This window comes from Chiloscyllium plagiosum, unplaced genomic scaffold (assembly GCF_037043375.1).
Source record: "Chiloscyllium plagiosum isolate Xiang-an unplaced genomic scaffold, Cpla_swu_hap1 HiC_scaffold_19, whole genome shotgun sequence".
NCBI classification, from domain to species: domain Eukaryota; kingdom Metazoa; phylum Chordata; class Chondrichthyes; order Orectolobiformes; family Hemiscylliidae; genus Chiloscyllium; species Chiloscyllium plagiosum.
Window position 1 is genome coordinate 12,996,610 of NW_028270157.1, and position 14,779 is coordinate 13,011,388.

General features: G+C 39.9%; 1 long non-coding RNA gene across 1 annotated transcript in view; it reads left to right on the forward strand.

The window, feature by feature from the left end:
* The first annotated feature begins 7,260 nt into the window (after positions 1 to 7,260).
* LOC148146718 (uncharacterized) overlaps positions 7,261 to 14,779 on the forward strand; it is a 31,785-nt gene continuing 24,266 nt past the window's right edge. The window contains exons 1-2 of the long non-coding RNA XR_015760511.1: positions 7,261 to 7,306; positions 14,228 to 14,291. This is a non-coding gene — a long non-coding RNA (uncharacterized LOC148146718). The remainder of the gene's footprint in view (positions 7,307 to 14,227; positions 14,292 to 14,779) is intronic.

Consider the following 14,779-nt stretch of genomic DNA (forward strand, 5'->3'; position numbering starts at 1 on the left):
TGGAGCTAGACTCCCAAATACACAATGAACTATACTTCAACAGCTGTTTTTGAGCAGCAGACTTGGAAGGTGAATTTGTAAGCAAGAACTGGAAGACCTTGTCTCTCATTCACCGTATGTTGTTTGTATCATCTTGGAATGTAGCATCAGATGAAAAAGCCAATTGGAAAACTAGGGAACTCAAAGTTATTTACAGATTCCACTGAAGCTGAGGATACAAGTCATCCACTGAACCATGGGCTCAGGTTAAAAACCTTAACACCTCAAGGAAATTAAGGATTTTTTTTGTTGTGTAGCTTTTTGCATGTGTCTGTACAGGACACTCTCCATTTTAAACTTATTACCAATGTTTGTGTGTGAGATTGATACCATGTGGTGTGTGGAGAGTGGTGGGTGCATGGAATGCACTGCCAGTGGTGGTAGTAGAGTGAGATACATTAGGGGCATTTAGGCGACTCTTGGATAGCACTTGGGAGATAGTACAATGAAGGATATGTAGGTTAGTTTGATCTTAGAGTTGGATAAAAGGTCTGCACAACATCAAGAGCTGAAGGGCCTGTACTGTGCTGTATTGTTCTATGTTCTATATTTTTGGTGGGGTTAGTAATAGTATTCATCTTTCTTTCATTCAAGGGAACCTTATAGATGACTTCTGCATTTTCTAGTCACCACATTTTAATTTAAGTTTGCTGTATGCCAAAAAGAAATAAAAATAATTGTTGTGACAAACCAGGAGGGAGTTAAAAAGAAGACTGCTGATTAGTCTTCCTCATCTGTTTGTAACAATAGGCAGAAGTTGGAAAGGCAATCCTGGATTTTTATAAATTAATTTGCTTAAACTTGCAGTTTATCGTTAGAGAAAAGACACAGTTTATTCCCAAAATGCTTTGCTATTAATGACTTGCAAGAAACTGAACTGCACTGGGTTCTCTGGTCTAGAAGTGGTTAAACAAAGCATGGTGTAGTGCTTATTCCAATGGGACTTGAGTTTAGTCAGTAGTATTTCTGACAGTGCCACATTGCTAGGCCATATGGCATAATCTGACCATATGTCCACACTGTTTGGTTGTCTCCTGTTTGTCTCCTTCTTGATTTAAAAAAAGTAATGAGGACTATTCTCCCATTATGCTCCATTCTGAACTTTAAGCCTAACTGTTGTCTATATTTTACATATATCTCTCAGCTGGATGATTCATACTTGCCAGTGTAAGTCGAAAAAAAAATTATAAAACCTTACATATAATTACTCTGGTTGATCATTTTAACTATCACTAGTTAACAAATCACTGACTTGACACCAAATCATGTTGAATCCATCTTTACCCACATTAGGGTAATTCCTATATTGATGGACTGCTGCATTGTTGGAGGTAGAGTTCATTTGGCTGAGATGTTAAACAAATGCCCTGACTTCCAGTTCACAGGAAACTAGGCTCCTAAGTCGACCATGTTCCTTGAGCTTGTTCCATTCAGTGAGATCATGGCTAATTTGTAACTTAAATCCACATAACTCGCTTTGCCGTATACTCTATATAACTTTGGACAACAATTATCTACTAATATTAGATATAACATTGACAATTAATTAATCATCAATTACCGTAGCACTGGGTTTCAAACTTTTACTACATTTTGCGTGTGCAACTGTTTTTACTTTTACTCCCGAAAAAGAATTACTCTAATGTTTACACTATGGTCCATAGCCCTCAAAATCCCAAGCAGTAGAAATAATTTCCCATCATCTAGAATATCTTTTTTCTTATCATCTTGAAAGCTTCAATCAAACTGTTCCTTCTAAAGTCTAAAATGTAATCTAAATTCCAGGGAATACCATTCTAGTTTACATAGTTTCTCCTTGTAATTTAACTGTTGAATTCTAGTTATCATTCTGGTAAATCTATACTATGTTCCGTCCAAGGCCAATGTGGAAACAATCATAGAAATGATACAGCACACAAGTGGGCCATTCGGTCCATCTTGGCCATGCCGACCCAAAGGTACCCAGGCCCTTTCTAATTCCATCTTCTTGCACCCAGCCAATAGCATTGCAGTTTACAGCACTTAAGGTGCAGATCCAGGCACTATTTAAAAGAGTTTGGGGTCACTGCCTTCCTCACCAACTCAAGCAGTGAATTCCAGACACCCAACATCTGCTGCGGAAAAATGTTTCTCCTCATGTCCCCCTAATCCTTCTGCCACTTAGCGTGAATCTACAACCTGTGGTTTTTGAACTCTGCGAAGGGAAACAGATTCCTACTATCTACTCTATCCCTACCCTTTACAATTTTGTATACCTCAATCATATTACTCTTCAGCCTGCCAAGGAAAACAAACCCAACCTCTTCAATCTCTTCTTGTAGCTACAATTGTAGCTACAATTCTCCAACCCTGGCAACATTCTAGTAAATCTTCTCTGCACTCTCTCCAGAAAACTGCATCCTTCCTGTAATGCAATGACCAGAACTACACATAATACTCCAGTTGTGGCCTCACCAGTGTCTTATCCAGTTTCATCATTATATCCCAACTTTTGTATTTTGTATCTCTGCCAATGAAGATTCCATATGCCTTCTTTACAAACTTATTTACCTGTACTGCTACCTTGCATGCCAAGATCTTTCACTTCATCCACCCCTCTCAGTATATTTCCATTTATTGTGTATTCCCTTTTACTGTTTGTACTCCCTAAATGCATTACCTTGCATTTATTAGAGTTGAACTCCATCTGCCACTTCCCTGCCCACGCAACCAAACGCATCTATATAATTTTGGAGCTTACAGCCATCCTCTACGTTATCCACAACACAGCCAATTTTTGTGTCACCAGCAAATATTTCCATTGTGCCCCCCACGTCCAAGTCCAAATTGTTAATGTATAAAAAAAAAGCAGGTCCTAATACCGAATCCTGCGGAACCCCACTTGAAACAGCTTTCCAGTCGCGAGGGCAGCCATTTACCATTACCCTTTCTTTCCTGTTACTAAACCAACTTTGGATCCAATTTGGCACATTACCCTGAATCCCATGGGCTTTTACGTTTTTGTATAAATCCTTCCTATGTTGTGCCTGATATGGACTGAAGCTGTGAACACAACTGGCAATCAAATTTGAACCTACTTGGTCCCACCTTCCCCTACCCCTCCCCCACACCTCCCTTCTCCTCACCAGTCCCCCATGCTTCCAATCATGGCAATCTCATAACCAACAAAACACCCCTCTCACTGATGTTCAATGCACATCTTTAATTCTTATCTTAATAGAACTGATAAGATATGGATGTGTTAAATCATGATCTTTCTTCACAAAATCATATTTCACTATGGTGACGTGAACACAAGTTACTTACCTTCTCTCGTGGTTTGGACGGATATATAAGATCAATGTGCATATGGCATCTGTTTACACAAGTTTTCTTTTGGCATCCAATTTAATATAACATCCTGTCCAACCAGTGATATTCTGCCCATGTCCAAACTCACATCGATTCTTGCTCAGCCATCTCTCTGTCCTCGAGACTGAGATTAGTTGCAACTTATTTTGAAATATTATTTTCAAATCGCTCCATAGCTTCACCCCTCCCTGCCTCTGTAATCTCCTCTCACCCCTCTAACATAATGTGCAGTATCAGTGATTCGGGAGAGATGTAGGGTTAAGTCAGATGAAGGGCTAAGTCAGACTATGATGTACTAATGAAACACAGTATACATTGTACAGGAAGTAATGCAATGTCACATGATCTTGCTTTTTGTTGCAGCTTCATGGCAAGATCAGGTCACAGTAAATGTCTCTTAAATAAATTGAGTATTTTCCTCATCTCAGCAGGCTTTTTAAATACCCTTCATCAGTGCGATAAAGCCAAGAATATTATAAACATAATCTCACTTGACTTCTCCACTGTCTCTAAATTGTCAGACTGTTTATCTGGAGTCCTCTACAGGATGTGCAGAAATTTTCTTTAATTAAATATCCAGAAGACTGTTTTTGGTTCTTAGCGCAAAATTCACCCTCTAACCATTAATTACAGCAGTCTTCCTGGCAACTATCTAAGGCTAAACCAGATTGTTCATGTCGTTGGTGTCATACTTAACTCTAAGGTGAACTTCCAACCAAATATCCTCACCAACGCTAAGACTATTTATTTCCATCTCTGTAACATTCTTTGACTCCTGCAGTGTCTCAGCTCATCTGCTGTTAAAACTCTCATCCATGCCTTTGTTACCTCTAATCTTGATAATTTCAATCCACCCCTTGATCACTCATTCTCTAACCTCCTTAAACTTCAGGTCATCAGAAACTCTGCTGTCCATATCCTAATTCATCTAAGTCTGATTCACCTATCACCTCATGCACTCACTGACCTACATTGGTTGATGGTTAAGCAGTACTTTCATTTAAGGGCTCTCAATCTTTTTGCCAAATTATTTCATGTCCTCACCATCTCCCTATCTCTGTAATTTCCTTTGTCACCGACTTCCTCTAATTCTGGTCTCTTGAACATCCCTGATTCTAATTCCACCAGCATTGGCCACCCTGCTTTTTGTTACCTAGACTCTGAGAATCCCTGGAATTCCATCTCTAAAGCTCACTGCCGCTTGAATTCACTTTGCTCTTTTAAGCCAAACTTAAAACCCACTTTTTCGAAAAAACGTTTGCACATCTGCTCTAATCCACCCTAAATGGTGGCACAGTGGCTCAGTGGTTAGCACTGCTGCCGTACAGTGCCAGGGACCTGGGTTCGATTCCTACCTTGGGTGACTGTCTGTGTGGAGTTTGCACATTCTCCCCATGTCTGCATGAGTTTCCTCTGAGTGCTCTGGTTTCCTCCCACAATCCAAAGATGTGCAGATCAGGTGAATTGGCCATGCTAAATTGCCCATAGTGTTTGGTGCAGTAGTCAGGGGTAAATATAGGGTTTGGGTCCTGGGTGGGTTGCTCTTTGGAGGGTTGGTGTAGACTTGTTGGGTCGAAGGGCCTGTTTCCACACTGTAGGGAATCTAATCTAAAATATTCCTTAAACGGCCACGTATCAAATTTGGCTGGACAACACTCCTACAAAATTTTCTGGGATATTTTTATAACATTGAAATCACTATGCAAACACAAAGTATTGTTGTTATTTCAGAAATGGAGAAAAATAGTATTCAGTCTGCAGCTTCCACTTCATACATCAGCCTAGAAATGAGTGGTGGCAACTTGACTGGAAGAGACTGTATATTCTTTGTGTTGACACCAACGTATTAGTCAATGAGTTGAAGTCAGGGCAAATCTTACAGCAGGATTCACAGCCAACACTCTACAGCAGGATATTTACTGAGTAAACAGCCTATTTAAACAGAGACATGTTTCAAAATAAAACTACAGCAAACAAATTTCATGGTTGAAACCACATCATTGCCTCTTGATAAAAGCAGGATTATTTCTCCAGCATGATGGTTACATGATCCAACTTGATTTTTTTTCCAGCAAAATATAGTTAGTAGAGGATAGGTAACTACAAAAGGATCTGAACTTTCTCACAACGCCAATGTCCTACTGCTGCCATAGAAAAAGGGAGATGACCCATTTTGATGGGTGGCAGGATTGGTAGCCTGTAGCTGCTTGTGGCTGCTTAATTAAGGACATTGACATTCCACCCCTCACTCCAAGAGCCACTGGTCCAATCACAGGGCCATCAGCATAGCAATCTTAGAATTACCAACACTGACGGTAGCCAATACTCTGAATGTAATACGAAAGAAAGAGCACCTTTTTGTCCAGAGCACCTTGTTTGACCATTTAAAAAATTTATTCATTCATAGGATGTGGGTATTGCTGGTTGGGCCAGTATTTATTGCCCAATTCTAGTTGCCCTTGAGAAGGTGGCTGTCCATTTGAACCACTGCAGCACTACTATACTTTAGAATCAATCCCAGTTAATTGTAGTAGTGTGGTTTCTAGTGCCACTGACATAGAATCATCCAAAAAGCCTTAGAGAGAGAATTCCAGGATTTAAGTCTGAAGGAGTAGTAATATATTTCCAAGTCAGGATGTTGAGTGGCATGGAGGGGAACTTGAAAGTGGTGATGTTTCAATGTATCTGCAGCCAAATCCTTCTGATGGTAGGAGGTTTGGAAGGTGATGTTTAAGGAGCCTTCATGAATTTCTGCAGTGCATCTTTTAGATGGTACACCCTGCTGCTACTGAACATCAGTGGTGGTGGAAGTGGATGTATGTTGCTATAGTGTCAGTCAAGGACTGCGTTATCCTAAATATGCAAATCTTCTTGAGCAGTGTTAAAGCTATACCCATTCAAGCAAGTGGGGAGTATTCCATCACACCCCTGACTTGTGTCTTGTAGAGGAAGCATGGTTAGCAAATTTGCAGATGACATCAAAACTGGTGGTATCATAGACAGTGAAGAAGGTTATCTAAGATTGCAAAGGGATCTTGATCAGTTGGGCCAATAGGCTGAGGAGTAGCAGATGCAGTTTAATTTGGATAAATGTAGCATCTTGCATTTTGGTAAGATGAACAAGGGCAGGATTTACCCAATTAATGACAGGGATTTGGGGAATGTTGTCAAATAGACAGACTAGGGGTTCAGGGTTCTGTTCCTTGAAAGTTGTGTCACAGAAAGACGGGGCAGTAAAGATGGCGTTTGGCAAGCTTGTCTTCATTGCTCAGACCATGGAGTATAAGACTAGGGATGTCATGTTATAATTTTACAGAATGCTGGTGAGGCCACTTTTGGAGAACTGTGTACAGTTCTGGTCGCCTGCTGTAGGAAGGATATTATTAAATTGCAGAGAGTGCAGAAAAGATTCACCAGGATATTCCAAGAACTGGATGATTTGAGTTATAAGGAGAGGCTGGATAGGATGGGACTTTTTTGACTGGAGCTTAGGAAGTTGAGAGGTGACTTCTGTTGTGAAGTCGGATGAGTATATGTTCAGTCGAGAGTGTTTTCTGAATTTTGGAGTGAATTTGAAGTGCAGGTTCAGCTGCCCAAATGGAAAGTCTGGGAGACGGGCTGTTCCAAAATAGATATATGCAAAATAGATATCTGAGTTTTGGTTGCTGCTTAGACAACAATTCAAATTTAAATTATGACCAGGATACTAAACCCAATTGACTTTGAATTTATTACTTTGAAAACATCAGGCCAATGAGAGGGTACAATGTTGGGGGGTATATAAAACACAGGTGTTTTGAGAATTGGTCAGAGCAACTGCCACTGAACAGCAGACTAACTGCCATGGAGCCAGAGAGCTAACTGCCCATCTAAAGTCTTGCTCTCAAAGAAATTAGAACACATTGTATATCAAAAGGTACCTTTTTATGTAAAACATACTTGCGGTAAAAAGAAAGAAGGTGACCCAGGGAGATCAGGAGATGGAAGATTGAAGACAGTGGAAAAGACAGAGACTGTGTGGACTTGAGATTAAATTAATGTACTGTTTAATAATTGTGTTATAGGAACAGCATGTTAATAGTTATTTTGCTTAATTAGGGGAAAGAGTGTTTGGTTTGTTAATAGTTTTGTTTAGTGTTCTGTTAGGAAAACAAATTGTTATTTTTCTTTAAATAGTGGAAATTAGGAGTTCTCTGTCATTCACTGATATTTTAACAGATTACAAGGTGAGCTTTTCTGGATGTTTGGTTTTAATTAACAGTGGGGTTCAATCTTTTTGTCGTTGCACTTTATAAAGGTTTATAAAATTATAAGGGGCACAGGTGAGGTGGCTAGCAAAATTATTTTCCCCAGGGAAGGAGAGTTCAAAACTAGAGGGGATAATTTTAAGGTGAGAGGATTAGCCTGCCCATCTAAAATCTTGCCATCAAAGAAATTAGAACACACTGTATATCAAAAGGTACCTTTCCCCATAAAACATATTCACAGTAAAAAGAAAGAAGACAACCCAGGGAGATCATCAGATGGAAGATTGAAGATCTGAGGGACAACTTTTTCACACAGAGGGTGGTTCATGTGTGGAATGAACTGCCAGAGAAAGTGATAGATGGAGGTACAGTTATAACATTTAAATTACATTTAGACAGGTACATGAATAGGAAAGGTTTATAGGGATATGGGCTAAACGCAGACTAATGGGACTAGTTTATTTTGGGAAACTTGGTCAGTGTGGATGAGTTGGACCAAAGGGTCTGTTTCCATGCTGTATGACTCAATGACTCCATGAAGAAGTGAGCTACTCGCTGCAGGAATCCAAGCCTAGAACATGCTCTTATAGCCATTCAATTACTGGTCAATGATAGTCCACAGGATATTAATAGTGAAAGATTCAGTGATGGTAATGCCATTGAATGTCAAGGGGTGATGGTTAGATTTTCTCTTGTTGGATTTGGTCATTGCCTGGCATTCATGTGGCATCAATGTTATTTGTTACATAAATGTCCAAACCATGGTCATTGAATGTGCAGAATGTGTGCAGAATCAACTATAGTATTGTAGCCTTCAACATGGACTTATTCAATCATATCTGTTCTGTCAAGGAATAGTTGTTTCACTCTATCCTGTCATTAACTTAACTCAATTGTAAACCTGAAAGAGCACAGCAGTTCAGGCAGCATCCAAGGAGCAGCGAAATCGACGTTTTGGGATGAAGGCTTTTGCCCGAAACGTCGATTTCGCTGCTCCTTGGATGCTGCCTGAACTGCTGTGCTCTTCCAGCACCACTAATCCAGAATCTGGTTTCCAGCATCTGCAGTCATTGTTTTTACCTCAATTGTAAACCTGTTCATCTCAACTGGGCCTTCACTGCTACAGCAGAGAGTAATGTCTCACAAACATCTCAGGTGTGATGTATAGAATCTCAGGTGTTACAATGAGAATATCAAAGTTAAACCTGACCAAACAGTTGTTCATCAAATTCATGAGTTTTGAAGATGAGTGTGGAGTCCTTACACAGTGAGTGATATCAATAAAAAGCAATCCAATGACATGTTGCCCATATCAGTTTGGGAAGTACACCACAGTCAATCCTTGAGCAAAGATTTGGAATGGAAACAGAAAACCAGGGAGAAAATAGACTAACCATATTTTACAAAACATGGAATGAACTGATGGGTATGACAGATACCTGTTGCCCTCTGGTAGTGGCAAAACACAAGGTTTCCATCCACAGAAACTCAAAGAGTATTTGTTTCCAAGACAGTGTATCAATATCTTTCCTCTCAAGGACAATCCCACAGTGGAACAAGCTGATAAAGGAAACAATCACAGGCCCGTCACTTGACATCTTCAAGATTCATCTTTAAATTAAGTCCTTTGTAAAGTTTCCATTATCAAAATTACCATCTGAGCAGGTAACGTCTTGTTTAACTAGTGCCACCCATCTAAACGTTGACAGAATAAGATATTAGTCTGTGAGGCCAGTATGACTAAAATGGATGCAGAAGAAGCTGAAGTGTATCACTGAAGTGATATTGTATCACTCATATCACTGACACTTCAAGGTCATAATGATAGGGAAATGGTGGGGCCACCAAGACAGATTAATTTACAGTGTTAAGGAGGGGAAGGAGCTGTTAACCCAGGCAGGGATCATTTCTGTTGCGAGCATGTTTCATAAAAGAAAGGAAAAGAACAGATTCATATTTTACCAACAACATTAGGGTCATGAGAAAAATTAGAGCACAGACTCAACATCTGACTTTTGGAAATGTTTCAGTCTGTTGACTTTTGCACAAATATAGTGACAAAAGAATTGCCAACTATACCTATTAGACAGATAGCCATGCTGCAAAGACATAAAGCAAACAGGTGACAGGGCTTCAAGATAAATTATATCACTACCGTAAGATTAGATCCAAGCCAAATGTATCATAGTGAAACTTAATAATCTCTATTGCAATAAGTCATAGAATAAGGATTCTTATTTAGGATTTGAAATGTCTGATCTACAGAAGGAATACTCAACATTATTTGAAAGATAAAAGAAATATAATCCTACAAAGGTTCATGCATGAATTTAATTGCACAGGGTCGAATAATCAAAAAAAAGAAGGTACCCTTCTCAAAATAACAACTGATGAATGTATTCTGTGCCAAACATCTATAGTTGATAATGGGCTCAGAGCTGAGACAAAGTCAATTGTTGTAATGGGAGATGGAACTCAGGGGTGACCTGTATATCCTGCATTTCAGAAGACATTAAACATATCAGTGCTTTGATATATCATACAATCTGTGTCCACTGTGGACAGTTTGTGACATTTCAAAGCCGAACATCCAAAGTAGAGATTAATCTTCGTGAAATGGCTTTGGAAACTGGCTGGAGATGTAAGCAAATGTATCAGAGAAGTAATTAAGTAGAATTTAACTATTTCTGCTTTTAACTATTGTATTTTTATATTAATGTGTATAGATTGATGGCTGAGTTTGTCATAAAAGATTTTCCTTCTCAACCTCTCGCTTCGCCTGAGGCATGGTGGTCCTCAGGTTAAACCACAGCCAATTATCTATCTGATGAGAGTGCAGTCTATGTCCAATAGGATTGTGGCAACTTTACAGATGACCCGTGGTGTGGTCCTAGCTGCAGAGTTTGTCTCAATGTGAAAGGACATTAAGGTGAAGGATGTAAGATTGAAGATAGCTAAAGAACAGTGTAGGATAAGATGAATGATAGTTAATTTGGCCAGGTCAGAGTTTTGCTCGAACTAGCAAGTTTTGCAAAAACAAGTTAACTTGTGTAGAAATGTTTGCATAATGATCCTACTGCGTGTTACAAACATGCCTGTCTCTATCAGCCCTGGGGATTGATAACAGCACTGGAGATAACAAGGTGGAACTATATGTTGAATCCAGCATAAGCTTTTAATTGCCTGCAAGAGATCTGTGCTGGAAGGATCATGAGGTAATTACAGACTAATTAAATGGGTTTACCAATATGACACAGGGGTCATAGCAAGACAGGTGTAAAAAAGGAACTGCAGTCATGAAAAAGTGAACGATTAGTCACTCTAAAGTTGCACAATCAGTCTGAACACTGGCAAGTGCAGAAACTGAATAACCAGTATTTTAAATACCTATTGTTGCTCAGCATATAATGAAGGAGAACCACATAGAATTGAACCAATGCCCAAGTTGTTGTATGCTGTTGCTAGCCAGAGTAAAGACCACAATGTTGAGATCAGGTGGATGGTCATAAGGAGGATATGTGCAAAAGTTCCCAAGACGGTATTTAAGGACAGAGTTCTCTCACGAGTGTCCCAATCAATATTGATCCTTCAATCAAAATTACTTTAAAAATTATCAGACTATCTGCTCATCATTATATTCTCATTTATGGGAGCTTGTGCTTTGCCTAAGTTGGCTGCTCATTTCCTACATTCCTGCAGTAACTGGACTTCAAAAGTACTGTACTTAATTGTCTGTAAAACATTTGGGTCATCCTGAAAATTTAAAGGCACTATATATGGGAAAGCGCATTCACATTACCTGCATAACTCAACAACCAAAGACCTAAGGGAAGGGTGTCTCATGAATCAGAAAGCTGACCTGTGGAGTTAATGGTCCAGGAGTTGTTCATCTGATCACTATGTTTATAATAACTAAATTATTTGAAGAGGTACAGTGAGACATACAGTTATTGTAACAGCATCATGAGGAGAAATTGAAAAGAGTTATGCATTTTGCTGTCTCCATCTTATTATTCTGATGTCAAGTTTATGTATCTTTGATATCTTGTAAGTTGATGGTAACATGAATGGACAATGGTGATCAAAGGAAAAATTGATATAAGAGTTGTTTGTGAACCATTCTAAGTTGTACTTGTGCTGGAATCATGGAGAATGCTATATCCAAATATTCATGCTGGATTGTCAGATATGAGCTCATCAAAAACTCCTGCATACTGGAATTGTGTTGTCTGATGCATCTAGAACACTACAAGGACTGTGTAGCATGATGAGTCAATTTAAGACCTGGTTCTGTGCTTGTTTTCACTGATGCCTGTGCGTTACTGCATTTAAATTAATGAATCACCTTGGAACTAGCAAACAAAAGATTGTGTTTTTTTGAGGCTGGAAACAAATTATCAATAGCGTATTAGGCACATGATAGAACCTGTAAGTACTGGTGTGAGAGTGCTGATATTTGGTTTAAAGTGTACCAAAAATAGAGGAACTTCTTTTTATATTCACTCAGCAGATTTGGCTGGGTCAATATTGCACATTCCTAGTTGTCCTTGAGAAGGTGCAAGTGCGGTGCCTTCTTGATGTAGGCACACCCACAGTGCTGCTAGGGAGAGACAGTTCCAGGATTCTGACCCAGCAACAGTGAAGAATGGTATGATATTTCCAATAAGAATGATGAGTGCCTTGGACAGAACTTGTAGATAATATTGCTCCTATATATTGGCTGCCCCATCCTTCTAAATGGTACTGGTTGTGAGTTTGGAAGGTGCTGTCTAAGGAGTTTTGATGAATTTCTGCTCTGCACACTGCAGCTAATGTGCGTCAAGAGTGAAAGGAATTAATATTTGAGGATGTGGTGGAAATCACATGGGCTGCTTTGTCTTGGATGGTGTCAAGCTTCTTGAGTGTTGTTGAATGCAAGTGATGCATGTGATGATGGAAGGAACATTCCATTGCACTCATGACTTGTGTATTGTAAATAATGGACAGTTTAGGGAGTCAGGAGTTGGGTTACTCACTGCAGGATTCCTAAACTTTGACTTTCTCTTGTAGCTGCTGTATTTGTGAGTCTGGTCCTGTGCAGTTTCTTGTTTATGGTTACCACCAGGATGTTGATATTGAGGAATTCAGCAATGGTAATGACATTGAATCTCAAGGAGCAATGGTTAGATTATTTCTTTCAAAGAAAGTCATTGTCTGCAGCTTTTTTAGCATGAATGTTACATTACACTAGTCAGCCCAATCCTAGATATTGTCCAGGTCTTACCACATTTGGCCATTGACTGCATCTATATCTCAGGAGTTACAGATGGTATTGAGTAGTATACAATATTCTGGAAACATCCCAAATTATGACTTTATGATGAAGGGAAGTTCATTGATGAAGCAGCTGGAGATATTTGAGGGTCTAGGAGACTACCTTGAGGAATTCCTGCAGAGATGTCCTGGAGCTGAGATGACTTCCAACAACTACAACCATATCCCTTTGTATTGGGAGTGACCCCCATTCCCATTGACTCCAGTTTTGCGTGGGTTCCTTGATGCCACATTCAATCACCTGCTGCCTTGATGTCAAGGGCAGTCACCCGCACCTTAGATTTGCCGTTCACCTCTTTTGTCCATTTTTTGATCAAAGCTTCAATGAAGTCAGGAGCTTCATGGCTCCTTTATTGCTGATCAAGAGTAGACTGATTGATTTGTCCTTTTTCTTTGTGGACAGAACACAGTTGAGCAATTTTCCACAATGTCGGATAGATGGGGGACATGGGGAAAAGGCAGAAGGTTGTCACTAGGTCACAGAGCCAGTGCAGGCATAATGGGTTGAATGACCTTCTGCTTAGTAACAATTCTGTGATTTAGTGAACTTCCCCAGCTCCTAATTGGTGTGGGCTAGCCTCTACAGTCCAGAATCAGTGAAAGAAGAGTATTAGAGAGAGGAGGTGAGCTCTTGTAATGCATACTCTTTGAATGGGATCAATTTGCTCTCGGACCCCAGTGAATTACAGCCAAAGCACTTTTTCAATTATGGCATTCATGTACATTACAGAATCAATTTCAGTATTAGCTTTTATTTGCACTATAAAATTATTTTTTGATGATAAGACCTTTTAAAGTTTATTAATGATCCCCAAACACACAGAGTGCAGTTATGAGCACTTTGGCAATCAGAATATTACAAACCGGTGCCTTACTCGTGTAGTATTCTCTCTTTTAGACAGTTGGCTGCCAAGCTATGGGAAGTACGCAACATATCACAGAATTATGCGTTCAACAGATATTTGGGTTGATGCGTGATTTTAATTTTGACAACATTCAAGGCCAGGTGTATAGAACTGAAGAGATTAGGTGTGGCTTGCAATTTGAATACACTGCAGTTATTTGCATTCTATATGCCTCTGGCAGTCTGTTTAGTTTTGGTATGGAAACGACTGACATTAAACAGCATTCCATCGAGACTTTATTTAATATTCACACCACAGGGTAGTTAACATTTGGTGAGGTGAGGTACACTGCCAGCTAGATTATAAACAGTATGGGGGCTATGACACAGAATTGCTTGACACTGCTCTGAAGTATGAATATGTCTCTTTCAGATCACCACTCAAGACCCTTACAAATCTTATCACCATGAAGCAGTTGCAGGATTACAGGAGATGGGTGAGGCCTCTTCTAGAGTACTGTGCTCAGTTCTGGTTGCCCTGTTATAGGAAGGATATTATTAACCTGGAGAGGGTTCAAAAAAGACTTCGAGGAGAAAATGAGGACTGCAGATGCTGGAGATCAGAGCTGAAAATGTGTTGCTGGAAAAGCGCAGCAGGTCAGGCAGTATCCAGGGAACAGGAGAATCGACGTTTCGGGCATAAGCCCTTCTTCAGGAATGAGGAAAGTGTGTCCAGCAGGCTAGATAAAAGGTAGGGAGGAGGGACTTGGGGGAGGGGCGTTGGAAATGCGATAGGTGGAGGGAGGTCAAGGTGAAGGTGATAGGCTGGAGTGGGGTGGGGACGGAGAAGTCAGGAAGAAGATTGCAGGTTAGGAAGGCGGTGCTGAGTTCGAGGGATTTGACTGAGACAAGGTGGGGGGAGGGGAAATGAGGAAACTGGAGAAATCTGAGTTCATCCCTTGTGGTTGGAGGGTTCCCAGGCGGA